Below are 13202 nucleotides of genomic sequence, written 5' to 3' on the forward strand. Positions count from 1 at the left end.
GTTCAAAAACAAACCAAAAAAAGGTGGTTTTCTGTGTCTCAGATTTAGTAAGTGTTCCCAATAAACAGGGCCCAATGGCCGGGCGCGGTGGCTCACACCTGTAATCCCACCACTTTGGGAGGCCGAGACAGGTGGATCACGGGTTCAAGAGATCAAGACCATCTTGGCCAACAGGGTGAAACCCCGTCTCTACTAAAAATACAAAAATTAACTGGGCATGGTGGTGTGCGCCTTTAATCCCAGCTACTCAGGAGGCTGAGGCAGGAGAACCACTTGATCCTGGGAGGTGGAGGTTGCAGTAAGCCGAGATGGCACCACTGCACTCCAGCCTGGCAACAGAATAAGACTCCATCTCTAAATAAATAAATAAATAAATAAATAAATAAATAAATAAATGCCAATGACTAACCTATCTCAAGTCAACCAAAGCAGGACTTGGTAAAAAGGAAGGAGATGAAATCTGTTTTGTGACCTTTGCTTGCTAGCCACCCCCAGTCTATAAAAGAGCTTACAAAGGCCTAGACAGAGGTATGATTTTCCTCTGTCATACCTGATTACATGATAGTTACATTCCCAGCAAACTCTTTGCATTTTAAAACCATGCAAAATAAAAGGAGTTAGGGTAGAAGCTCAGATAATTCTAAGCTGTTTTCTTACCTACATCAGCAGCCAAGAAAACAGTGATAAATTGTGTAGGCCATGCACTAATTCTTTATTTTACTTTGCTATACTCTGAGCACACTTGTTCCCTATCCATTAAATACTAGCACTGATCTCCTCTCCACTTATTATAGTTATCAAAAATATCTCTAGAAATTTCAAAACCACAAAATCACTTAAAAAAAACTGGTCTAGAAGTAAGATGAAAATCTGTGTAAAATTACATTTCCATTACTGTGTCGTTATGTGATGAAATAGGAATAGTTCAAATTGTATGTTAGCCATATCCTCACATCCGAACAGTATATATTTGATATCCTAAGTCTTCCTCTTTTTTTTTTTTTTAAGAGATCGGGTTTGGCTATGTTGCCCAAGCTGGTCTCAAACTCCTGGCCCCAAGCCACCCCTAACCCTGCCCCACCTTGGCCTCCCAAAGTGCCGTGATTACTTGAGCCACTGTACCTGGCCAATCTTCGTTTACTTTTAAGGGATTCTAACAATGTTCAACTATTTATTTATACAACATACATATTCCAAGTTTAACAATATGCCTGGCTTTCCTCTAGGCACTGGGGATACAAATCTGAATAGGGACAATTTGTGCCCTCGAGCCCTCTCTAATTAGAGGACTGGAAGCTTACAGGCAAATATGATACACAGAGATAAGTGAGCATTCATAGAGTTTTTTAAAACCTAAATGGCATAACACACACAAAATGTTCCTGTAACACAGCGAAGTGAGTTCCTTCCCATTACCTTTTGAATTACATAAAACTGGCAAAGAGATCCCCAGGACATCTCTAACAAGGCCTCCTATGCAACAGCCTTCCTCAATGAGGCCCAGCCACCGACCCATCCCACCTGCCCTGTGCTCAGGGCAGGGGTGACCTGCTCAGTAAGTGATAACCTCAAATACCTTGCTGTAGTCTTGCCTCAGAAGCATCTAAGATGAGGAGGAAAGGACCGCTTTGTGGCCCAGATAGAATCAGACTATCTGTGTTCTTTGGTAGAAGGTGGTGTTGAAGACATTAATGCCTTATTTCCAGAAGAGAGTCCATGTCAGCATTGTTTGAGAGTTGAATTGACACTAGATTGAGGTAGAGCCTCATTTGGCAGGAGTGGAGTCAGGTCATTTGCCTGTTAGTGGGCAACAGAAACACAACTAACACTGATTGGAAGGAAAAAGCAGGGAGAACCAGGACTCTCCTTTCCCCTCTGCCCATTATCCTGATCCTGCTGTCCCAAAGGAATGTCTGATAAGTCATCTTCACAGCAGCCAGACTCAGGGCAGTGAGAGTCCATGAGGGATTCTAAGCTCCTTGTCTTTGAAGGGAGTGTGGGTAATCAAAGGAGAGTAAAAGTCCCTCCTGGAACATATTCTTTCTTGTCAATAACCAAACAGAGGACGCTTCCCCTTTATCACCCCGGCCCAGCTGCTGCTACTCTGAAAAGACCTAGGTGCATCCAGAAAGAAGTCTTTCAATAAACACGGTTTAAATAAATCTCTGATGTTGTAATAAGCAGCCTGATGCAGATATCCCCAGTTCTGACTTGTGGTGCTTACTACAATATTATGAAGAGTCTGTAGCTTTGAAAAGGTGATGTGATCCCATTAAGATGTCATGAACTACGGAATTCTTTCCCCTATCTCTTCAGACATCCAGTTCTACAATTTTGCCTTGTTTTTTTGTCTGATGTCCCTCACATCCAACCTGGCCCCCCACAAGGTACTTCTTTCCACTCGGATCACACCAATTAGCCACTGAACTCTACATCTAACTATTCACACTGAGATATAATCAAAGGTTAACTTTTACATGCTTGATTTTACAAGGTCAAGAGGAATTCTTAACCTAGTGATGGCTAGAGTAGCTGAAGTATTTTTGAAAAAGTAGGAGGGAACTTACAAACTCTTCCATTGTCTGCCATATCCATTCACTCACTTAAATTGCTTACAAGACAATAAAACATATAAAAGCAACATTTTCACCAGGCCAATCACCTCTCTCCAGCCTCATAATGATTAGCCTACATCCCTGTATCCAGATTTCCCTAAAATTAATAATGTTGCATTTTTACATTCACCTCTTGATTTTACTCAGCTCCATCCTGGAACATTAAATCTGCCTTGGCTTAGCTATGCTAGTTTGCACTTGGCCCTTCCTGATGGCCATGGTCCAGGCTTGTAAATTATGTCCAAGTTCCTCAGTTGCTGTTCCCGGGCCTGGGTGGCATGGAAGGTCCTGATAGCTGCATCAGCCTTAGCTCATGCTGCTCCACATTGCCTGACTCTTTATCTTCAGACCCATCCCTTACTGTCAACTTTCCTATTTACTTCCTGAAACATCATCAAACAGGCCAAGATATGCTTTCATTTGGTACCTTCAGGGAAGATATGCAAAAGGCCCCATACAATAAGGAAGGTCTAGGATCACCTTGCTGAACCCAAGAGACTAGGGAGAGGTCAGTACACCAGGTGTCTTTTTTTTTTTTTTTTTAAAGACATGGGGTCTCATTATGTTGCCCAGCTTGGACTCAAACTCCTGAGCTCAATTGATTTTCCCGTGTCAGCCTCTTGCGTAGCTGGGACTAAAGGTGTGTACCACCATGCCTAGCTCCCAAATGTCTTTTGAGCTAAGGTTAGTTAGCTCCCTCCATTCATTGCAATTACATTAACCTGTACCATGTTTTATGGAAAGCCTTCATATGGTACCCGCAAGTAGTATGTATTTGTCATTCCCATAGAGAGCCACTGCATTAGGGAAAGCTGTGTGAAAGAAGGTATTGACCGTTGGTACCTGCAGGTTAAGGGCAGATACTGCAAGGGTACTTCACAACTGAAGAAATTTCAAGTGGCAGACATCAAGGTGGCTTTGAGCAACCCTGTGGCCAATGTCCTCAACAGTTGTTTTTACCATAATGCAGAAGATCTTTTCCTGGGACTATATCTTACCATGTCCCTTGATTATAAATAATGGCGTAATGATATTATCTAATAATTTAGAGGCTGCTGTGACACTGATTTGGTGCTAAAGCTAATGAAATAATAGAACAAGCCCATATTTAGCAGCCTTTTGATATTAAAGACAAACTCATGCTGAAAACCCAGGGTACTCTCCTGGGTTTTGAGCATGAGTTTATATTGATTCCTGTGTTTATATTGATTCCTGATTTAAACAAACAGGTCCTTAGCCCAAGATCTTTCCTATCATTTGGATTTAATTTTGAGGCAGTGGAGGGCAGTTAAATATATGCAGAGGGACCTATAAAAGAAACAATCAGCCAGGCAAAGTGGCTCACACCTGTAATCCCAACACTTTGGGAGGCCACGGTGGGAGGATCACTTAAGCCCAGAAGTTCAAGATGAGCCTGGGCAACATAGCAAGATCCTGTCTCTACAAAAATAAAAACTGTAAATTAGCCATGCATGGTGGCATGCACCTATAGTCCCAGCTACTCAGGAGGCTGAGAGGAGAGGATTGCTTGAGCCCAGGAGGTTGAGTCTACAGTGAACCATAATCATGCCACTGCACTCCAGCCTGGGTGACACAGCAAGACCCTGTCTCAAAAAAAAAAAAAAGGAACAATCAAAAAATCTGTTTGGAGGTGTGCTTTGAACACCATTCAAAGAAGAATGGTCAAGGATCAGGGAGAGTATTATCTGAGTCATTTCTCAGGATGCTATGATAAAAATCTGATGCATCTGGCCGGGTGCGGTGGCTCACGCCTGTAATCCCAGCACTTTGTGAGGCCGAGGTCAGGAGATAGAGACCATCCTGGCTAACATGGTGATACCCCGTCTCTACTAAAAAAACAAAAAAATTAGCTAGGCATGGTGGCGGGCACCTGTAGTCCCAGCTACTCAGGAGGCTGAGGCAGGAGACTGGCGTGAACCTGGGAGGCAGAGCTTGCAGTGAGCCAAGATCGCGCCACTGCACTCCAGCCTGGGTGACAGAGCAAGACTCCGTCTCAAACAAACAAACAAACAAAAAATCTGATGCGTCATAAACAGAAATGTCTCCAGGAGCCAGGTAGGTGTTGTCACTGACTGAATGGACAGGAGAGAGGAGTGGAGTCAGTGGAGACCCCTGAGCTTTTGTCTTAAAAGCAGCAGTGGCTACTACTTAAGAAGACATGACTGGCCAGGTGTCGTTGCTCACACCTGTAATCCCAGCACTTTGGGAGGCCAAGGCGGGCAGATTGCTTGAGTCCAGGGGTTTGAGACCAGCCTGTGCAACATGGCAAAACCCCATATCTACAAAAAAATTACTAGTTGGGTGCCACCACACTACATGCCTGTAGTCCCAGCTACTAGGGAGGCTGAGCTGGGAAGATCACTTGAGCCTGGGAGGTGGAGGTTGCAGTAAGCTGAGATTGCACCACTACACTCTAGCCTGGGCAGCAGAGTGGTACTCTGTCTCAAAAGAAAAAAAAGAAGAAGAAGAAGAAGACACGACTTAAGAAGAAGTAACTGCTATTCAGCTTTAGTTGATCATCACATTGAGTTAATGGTGGCCCAGTATGGCCACATTTTTAGCTATTTTAAGGCAAGTCAGGAATCCAAATTTTTTGGTTTTTTGGTTTTTTGGTTTTTTTCTTTGAGATAGAGTCTCACTCTGTCCCCCAGGCTGGAGTGCAGTGGCACGATCTCGGCTCACTGCAAGCTCCGCCTCCCAGGTTCACGCCATTCTCCTGCCTCAGCGTCCCGAGTAGTTGGGACTACGTGCGCCCACCACCACGCCCGGCTAATTTTTTGTATTTTTAGTAGAGATGGGGTTTCACCTGTTAGCCAGGATGTTCTCAGTCTCCTGACCTTGTGATCTGCCCGCCTCGGCCTCCCAAAGTGCTGGGATTACAGGCGTGAGCCACCACACCCGGCCAGGAATCCAAATTTTTTATGTGAAAATCTCCATTTGGAAAGGTTGCCACCACATCCAAAAATTATTTAAAAAATAAATAAATAAAAGCAAACAAACAAAAAACACTGCATAGGCCAATCAGAATAGGTCTTGAGCCAGATATACCTGCTGTGACTGTAATATGTGAGTTTAGCCTCATGTTATAAACACTTGAGTACAGCTCGTTCTGCCCATTGAGACTATATGCATCACAGAGGGACTACACTACACCTCAGTCCTGTTTACATCCTCATCACCTATAAAACTGCATCCCACACAACATATATTTTCAAACTTGCAGCCAGGCATGGTGGCTCATGCCTGTAATCCCAGCACTTTGAGAGACTAAAAGCAGGAGGATCACTCAAGGCCAGGAGTTTGAGACACACCTGGCAACAAAGCAAGACCCCATTTTTCCAAAAAAATTAAAAAATTATCCTGGCATGGAGGCATGTTCCTATAGTCCCAGCTACTTGGGAGGCTGAGGCAGGAGGATCACTTGTGCCCAGGAGGTTGAGGCTGCAGTGAACTATGCTTGTGCCACTGTACTCCAGCCCAGGCAACAGGCTGATACCCTGTCTCTAATAAATAAATGAACGAATGAATAAACTAATTAATTAAAACTTGCTTAATAATTTAAGGAATTAAGGAATTCCACAGAATGAGATGGCTAAGTCCTATTAGCTCTACCTTCAGTCCTGTTCAGGTCAATATTTGTGTCCATATTCATATAAGGGCATTAACAACAACATTGCATTTTCAGATGACAAGAATGTAAAAATATAGTGAAAAATATGTGAATTAATTTTGCTGGAAGATTACATACAGTTCAAGGGTCTAATTCCAATGTTTCTCACCTAGAACTTGACCCAGTGATTTAACACCTCTAACCACTCACGCCTTCCCTACCTTCGATACACTTCCCCATCTCTGTACATTTTCCCATGCCAATCTTTTTGCATGCACTGTCCATCCCTTCCCGAATGCCCCAGCAAACCCTTGCTCACCCTCATGACCCTGCTCAGGTGGAGCCTCCTTGTAGAAACCTTCCTAGACCCAATGGGCAAAGTAACTTCCTCCATCTCTGTGCTCCCAAAAAGCAATGTTCATATAAGTGTTATTGCTTCTAACACATATTTAGTTTCTCTGCTTCTCCATAAGCTACTTAAGGACCAAGACTACGTTTCATGTATCTTAATATATCCTGTGACTAACACAGTTTCAGGAATAGAGTGCGCAGTACATAAATGCCTCATTTATAAAGATTAAATTCCCATTTTACATAGTGAAATACAAGCCTAGGAATGTAAATGACAGCTGTGTAGAAAGAAGCACAAATGTGAATGAATGCAAGATTTTGGAAATCTAAGTTGGAGTTGTTTATACATTAGATATTCATTCTTTTTTTTTAATCAAGAACAAACTTGGTTGAACTTTGTACCCTATTAACAGAAGTTAAAAAAAAAAAAAAAAAAAAAAGAACAGACTCTGTTTTACTAAACCCTCAGCTGTTGTCCCTCCTTCCCAGCTGGGGCTGTGACTGGAGCCCTTTTCCACAGCCTTGCTGCATCTTCTCCTTAGCACCTGTTCCACCTGCCAGGAAGTAGCTAGTTTCCATGTCTCTGTGCTCCAGTTTATGGGCTCCTCCCAGGTCTGACCATCAGCAGCCTCCTCCTCATCTTCCTTTATACATAAGTCCTCAGGAAAAGGTATGCTGGCCTCTGGTTCTGAAGCCACCAACCCTTATCTGGCTTGCTATCTTGTAGCAGCTTCACGGTTCGTAGTTGCACGTTCAGAAGCTCTTACGGGGCTCCAGCCAGAGTAGTCACACACTCAAAAAGGGGGTCCAGTTGGGCCACCAGATTGTCCAGGTGCTGCTCTGTCTGGATCAGCTGTTGCTCCAACTGCAATGGGTGCTTCTTGCCTGACTCCTCTTGGAGAACCGCAGCTTCATCTTTCCCCTGTTGTGGAAGAAAAAAAGGGCAATACTGCAGCAAAATTGTTCTGCTCCATCACCTCAGTCTCCAAAGCCAGTAAAGAGAGGGGTGTCATTTAAGGTAGAGAACGCTATTGGGATTTTACCTCAGAGAATCACAATTACTTCTAGTCTAGTTCCTCACCCAGCACATGAAGCAACATGTCATCGTGTCCCACACATGGTCATTCGGTCTGCTGAAACACCTCCAGGAATGAGCAGCTCTCTCGCGTTTGATTGAGCTCTGGTTGTTAGACAGTTCATATACAAAGCCAGAATTTGTCCTTCATGTGTCTTCTTTCCATAGCGCTGATTAGAGCCTTCCAAAATAATGGCTCTTCAACGTGATAGTTCCTCAGGAATTTGAAGACAATGGGCATACCCTTGCTCCCTTTCCTGAGTTTTTTCTGGTTTAATATCTTCGATCTTTTCAGTCAGGACTCATTTTGCATGGTTTTCTCTGGTTGCTTTACTGAACATATAGTGCTCTTAAGGCAGTTCTGGGAGACGAAAATTCTCCAGGAATGTTCTGATCAGTAGATAAAGCACAACACCTTGTTCCTACCATTGATTTGGGAAGTAGGTTGTCACATCACACCACAAACTTATTAGTCAACGGGTAGGCCTAAGTCTCTCTCATAAGTGCTGCTGCTAAGAAATATCTTCTTCCAGACTGTACTCATGCCGAAGGATAGAATTTACTAAACTATCCTTGTTAAATTTCATTATTAAATCCAGTCACTCATCCTAGCCTGTCATGTCTACCTGGGATCATTATTAGCTATCTCTTCTAGTTTCATATATCAAAATTGGTTCAATCGGTTCTATTTTCTAATGCAAATAAATAATAGGGTCAGGGCTGAAGATACTGTCCTGGAAAGTTTACTTTCCAAAATGTACCGTCAACTCATATTTAAGGGCCTCTCTCCCTAGGAGAACATGAGACCACTTGATGTCTTGAACTCTAGAAACACTATGGTTGCAGCAATCAACCCCTTGTGCCACAGTTGGCCCCACTTTAGTAGTATGAACACTAGCTGGGTGTCCAGCTCCACCAGTTGCTGCTCTGGGTGACCTCAAGCAAGTGGCTACTCTTTATCAGATTGTAGGAAAATTAAATGTGATGGTCATTATTCATTTACAGTTTACCACGTGCCTTCCACATTCAGCCTTACCTCGCTGAATCCTTAAAATTACTCTATAATGTTGGAGGCCAATCAACTATTATCTTCATTTTACAGACAGCGGAAACTGTATCTTGCTCTCAGTACTATGGTGCCCCCATGAGAGATGCAGACTCAGGGCACCCCCACCCCCAGCCATCTCTGCATCTGCAACACTTATACAACACAAAAGCCACAATGGCTGAAGTGTACAGCATTCCCAAAAGCAGCACCCTGGCCCTGGCCCCCTCATGCTGGTCCTTGAACAGCAGTTGCCAGCATTCTGTGGCCCCAGGGCCCACGTGGGCCGGGTTCCCTGTGGAAGGAGGGCAAAGTAGATATTCATTCTTTTACAGATTTTACATAAAGATCTGTGTGTTTTTTTTAGGTTTATGTTAGTTGACATGGAATGGAGGTATTAATCAGGTCAAGACTAAAATCTAGAGAAGATAAATCCAATGCATATGGAGCAGTGGAATCACTTCAGGAGGAACTGAACAGACTGCTTTAATTCACTGCAGAATTTTGAACAGCAAGAAATCCAAAGACTCAAGTTTCCAGCATAGAGGTGTGATGAGATGGAGAATGTTTGTATGAAGAGAGAAACAGGGGTGTTGCTAAAAACAAAAAAGAAGCTGGGTTCCTCCTTGGAATGGCCCTCCCTTGCTCTACTTGTTTTGGGTTTTAGGCCCCCCTTTATACAACATGGCTCTTTGGCGTGCTGGAGTAGGATTAAAAAGAAGAAAGAGGCCAGGCATGGTGGCTCACACCTGTAATCCTAGCACTTTAAGAGGCCGAGGCAGGTGGATCGCCTGAGGTCAGGAGTTCGAGACCAGCCTGGCCAACATAGAAAAACCCCATCTCTACTAAAAATAAAAATAAAAAAATTAGCTGGGTATAGTGGCGCACGCCTGTAAACCCAGCTACTCAGGAGGCTGAGGCAGGAGAATCGCTTGAACCCAGAAGGCAGAGGTTGCAGTGAGCCGAGATCATCCATTGCACTACAGCCTGGGCAACAAGAGTGAAACTCTGTCTTAAAAAAAAAGAAGAAGAAGAGGAAGAAGAAGAAGAAAGAGGAGGAGGAGGAGGGAGAGGAAGCTGAACTGGCTTGTAGAAGATTTCATAGATGTCTGATGCCCACAGAACTATCAGAGCTTGAACAAAAACAACTCCACCAAATTCAAAGTAGAAATTTGGAACAAGATTTGAACAAGAAAAAAAATACCACTTCCCATAACACAGTCTCCTCCTCTCCTAGCTTTAGCCCTTAACACAGAGTGTGGCACATCTAACATGGTCAGTAAAGAATTCCACCAACTCAAGAATGAAAAATAAACTCCCTATCATGGATAAATGTCTTTTCCCATTATATAACTTTCTTTTCTCTTTATCTTCTCTTTCTTCATCCCTTTCTTCTCACATTTTTTCTTCATTTTCTGTATAATAGCAAGTCTCCTAGGCCAGGTGGCTGTGCTGGCCATTCCCAGTGGTTCTCAAAAACACAAACAGATCCTTCTGGAAAGTTCTGTCTCGAATTGGTCCCTGTTGCAGGACAGTACATTAGAAATGGTATTTCTAGAAGGCTTGGAGAAGTAGATGATAAGCCAGAGTTTCCTTCTTGGGATTCCTCTCCCGAGTCTGAACTGGAAACCACTGACCTAGTTGTTAGACAATGGAGGCCCCCAACCGAGAACATTTTAATGGGATAATTTTTCGATTTTCTTGAGAAACATGAACTGAGAATAGAAAGATTTCTACATTCTCTCACTGCCCTGGCCATTCTGGTCCCTATTTCAGGGTCTCAGTCCCTCAGGAGAGATATACGAGACCCCCAATGGGTGTCCAATCCTTGGATTTTCCTCTAAGACTTTATCCATGTGTTAAGAGTCCACAACGCACCTCCAAAGAAGCTCCTGTGTGACCGCAATTCATCTTCTGAGGATATCAGCGATCCTTTCATGCCATCCCATGCCAAGACTAACACTGCTCTGTGGTGATCCCCCATCCTATATCTGTAGGAAGCCATGCTGGGTCTGCCCGAGCCAGAGTTTTCAAAATCTATAATCCCTCCAGAACCTCCTTGCTTTCCTCAACATAGATTTTTGCCAAAGGAGATCAGATCCAATTGGAAGACCCCTCCCCCGCAGCAGAATACTTTGTAATTGGATTAGTCTCAACAGCAACAGTAGTTCTGGCCTTGAATATGAGTTAATCAGCCAAGTCACAACAGAAGGAAGCTGACTGCACCAGAAAACCCTGTACAATCCGTGAGTTTCTTCATGGTTGAGACTCAGATGAATCATCATGTTGATCTGACTCATGCCTCTCCCTGCCTTAGGCCAAGAGACTGAGGCTTCACCTGGGATCTGCCTCTTTCACACTCAAGAGTCAAATGAGCCCCCAAGGAGTAAGAAAAAAATGTGACTGATTCTGATTTGCACCCCAGTCTTTTTTAATTAATCATAAAGAATCAAATATTTACATTAGAATATATCTTGTGCTGTGAAAAAAAGGAAGGAATAAAAGAAGGGAGGAAGAAAAGAAGTGGGAGGGTGGGAGAGAAAGGAAACAATAGAATAAGGCAGGCGCGGTGGCTTACGCCTGTAATCCCAACACTTTGGGAGGCCAAGGCCAGAGGATCGCTTGAGCTCAGGAGGTCAAGACCAGCCTGGGCAACATGGAAAGACCCCATCTCTCGAAAAAAATAAAAAATTAGCCAGGCACAGTAGCATACACCTGTCGTCCCCGCTATTCAGGAGGCTGACGTAGGAGAATCGCTTGAACCTAGGATGTGTGGCTGCAGTGAGCCATGTTCTCACCACTGCACTCCAGCCTGGGTGACAGAATGTCACCTGTCTTAAAAAGAAAACAATAGGCTAGAAAAAAAAGAAAAGAAAGCAGTAAGTGACATAAGACCAAGAGGAAAAAGGGAAACTTGAGCATCATCTGTCCTCCCAGTGGCCTACAGAGGGAAAAGAGTAGACACTTAGCTTCACAGCCCACAGCAAATCAGGCAGGGTCACTTCTGCAAACACTGATAACCTACTAAAACCCAAGCACAGAATAAGACAGACACTGAGATTCAGAGATAAAGTCAAGATGGCTCCTACTGTTGCAGGGGAACTAGAATGACTCAGAACCCCAGACAGGTCATGTTTGAAGAGGCCATTCATTCACTCCCAGTGAGGTGAAAGTTGCATCCCTTTCTCCCTTCTCTCCTTCTCTTATCCTGGAGCGCAAACATTGTGTGGAGTGCAAACATTGTGTGGAGCACAAACATTGTGTGAAGCCCCTACGTAGGCGCAGTGGCTTATGCGTTGGAGTTGAACTACTATGAAGGTACGTGAGATCTAGTGATTCCCTTGGATAAATTTCCTACAAGGAATCATTTCACAAAGCTTTATGGGCAGCAAATGCCCATAATTTGGATGGTGGCTTTTGGAGCCGTGACATGATCTCAGCTATATGAATAGAATTATAAGGACAAGATGCTGAGGGATTTACTCAAGAGCTCTGACTAGCTGACAGTAGAATCTTGGCAGATCTTCCAACACACACATCTAGTATGGCCCAATCTTCAGAATTATCTTTGCATTTGGGCAAGAATAGGCCCCATCGCCAGCACCCTGGCATTTGGGCAAGACTTGCACAAAAAATGAGGGATGACTTCAGGAGTAAGAACCTTTGAGACGGCCTGGGTTGTGGACTTAATAGTCTGGAGAGATATCAACAGGTATTAATTAATGGTTCCACTCCTCAGATATCTCTAGGGCAGAGTCCTCAGCCCAGGACACACACAGAATCACGACTCTGAATGTGAGCATTCTCACTGGAGGGGTAGAGGTCACTGTGGTGACCCTTTTGAGCACCCAGGAAAGATTCCCAGGTAAAAGGAGGACTGAGGAAAAGCTGGAAAAGAGGCAAGTGTCAGCCTAGGATGTGTCAGTGGGCCATGCATTCATCTACAGGAAGGGCGGTTCCGCATGGAAGAGGCAGAGCGGCCCTTCTCCCCTTGTCCACCCATGTCTCCTCACCCCACCTCACCCCGAGATGAGGAGCCCTGAGAGAGCTGGCAGGCTGCAGTCAGTGAGGTCTGCAGATTTGGGGAAGAAGTCGAATAAGGTAGAGAACCACAGAAGGGAAGTCCAATTAGGGCGCTGGGGCCTGAGATCATCAGGCCCTAGCCTGATGACCCAGGAGTCTAGCCCTCCAGATGAACTGGCTGGTTCCACACACAGGTCAAGTGGATGTGCTGGGAGAACATCCTAAACCTGTAACGGAAATTAGGGGGCCAGGAGCCCACAGAAATCACACACTGGGTGAGCTCAAGTGTTCGGAGACTGAGGTAGCAGTTGTCCACTGTCAGATCCCGAAAGTAGATATCGCCTTGCATATGCCATTTATCCTTCTGATGCTCTAGTGAATGAAGGTGTTGATGAGCTTGCAGACTCTGGAGACCATTCCCCTATGCTATATTATCACGTCACAATAGTGGCTGGACCCACC

At 44.3% G+C, this 13202-nt stretch overlaps 1 pseudogene; it reads right to left on the minus strand.

Annotated features, from left to right (window-relative positions):
* Nucleotides 1-5164: 5164 nt before the first annotated feature.
* Nucleotides 5165-13089, minus strand: LOC100994167 (coiled-coil domain-containing protein 107-like; annotated as a pseudogene).
* Nucleotides 13090-13202: the final 113 nt, after the last annotated feature.

The sequence above is a fragment of the Pan paniscus genome, chromosome 15 (assembly GCF_029289425.2).
Source record: "Pan paniscus chromosome 15, NHGRI_mPanPan1-v2.0_pri, whole genome shotgun sequence".
Classification (NCBI taxonomy): Eukaryota; Metazoa; Chordata; class Mammalia; order Primates; family Hominidae; genus Pan; species Pan paniscus.